General features: G+C 32.4%; 1 pseudogene; it reads right to left on the bottom strand.

Moving 5' to 3' along the window:
- LOC119586579 overlaps positions 1–700 on the bottom strand; it is a 3,582-nt pseudogene that overhangs the window by 1,549 nt on the left and 1,333 nt on the right.

The raw sequence follows: 700 nt of genomic DNA, 5'->3' as shown, positions 1-700 counted from the left end.
AAAAAAATACAATGGGACAGTCCATACATTCATTAATTTGTCAATTATGATACTAGCTACTATTGATACACATATAGTTTTCTCTTTAGCTAAAATAGTAGATTATTAGCATGCAACCTGTTTATACCTCTACCTGTTTTGCTTTTGTGTCTTCTCTGAGGGGTCACAACAGAAGAACTTGTACACTTGTTACAGCTTCAAACAATATGCCAGCATGTGGGACCAAGTTAGGAAAAATATTCACTATATTCTTGTGGATACTTTTATTCTTTGCTGTTGGCAGTTTTTTTATGACAAAAACAACACACATATTTCAGCATAAATAACACAGGGATACTAACATAGAAGACAGACAGGGACCAGAAATGTCTTCCAACATTATCATCAAAGCCTTTCCCTAATGGTGGTCAATCGTGCTGCTGAAGGAAACACATAAAACTGGTTCTGAAAGGAATATTAATTTAATAAAAAATTCTGTCCTGATACATCTAATAGTTTCCTTATATTCTTCGCTCTTGAATCCTACTAAATGTACTACAATATCAAGCTACATGATTATTTAACTCATATTCCCAATTTATATTTATATAATACCAATGACAACTTTAGGACTGCTTACTATCTATGAAAGACATTATTATGATATTCTGCCAGATTTGAACTTTGTACTAAGGAACATTACATATATTCCCTCTATGGC

Source organism: Penaeus monodon, chromosome 21 (genome assembly GCF_015228065.2).
Source record: "Penaeus monodon isolate SGIC_2016 chromosome 21, NSTDA_Pmon_1, whole genome shotgun sequence".
NCBI classification, from domain to species: domain Eukaryota; kingdom Metazoa; phylum Arthropoda; class Malacostraca; order Decapoda; family Penaeidae; genus Penaeus; species Penaeus monodon.
Note: the sequence above shows the minus strand (reverse complement) of the source record. Positions and strands in the feature narration are given on the sequence as shown.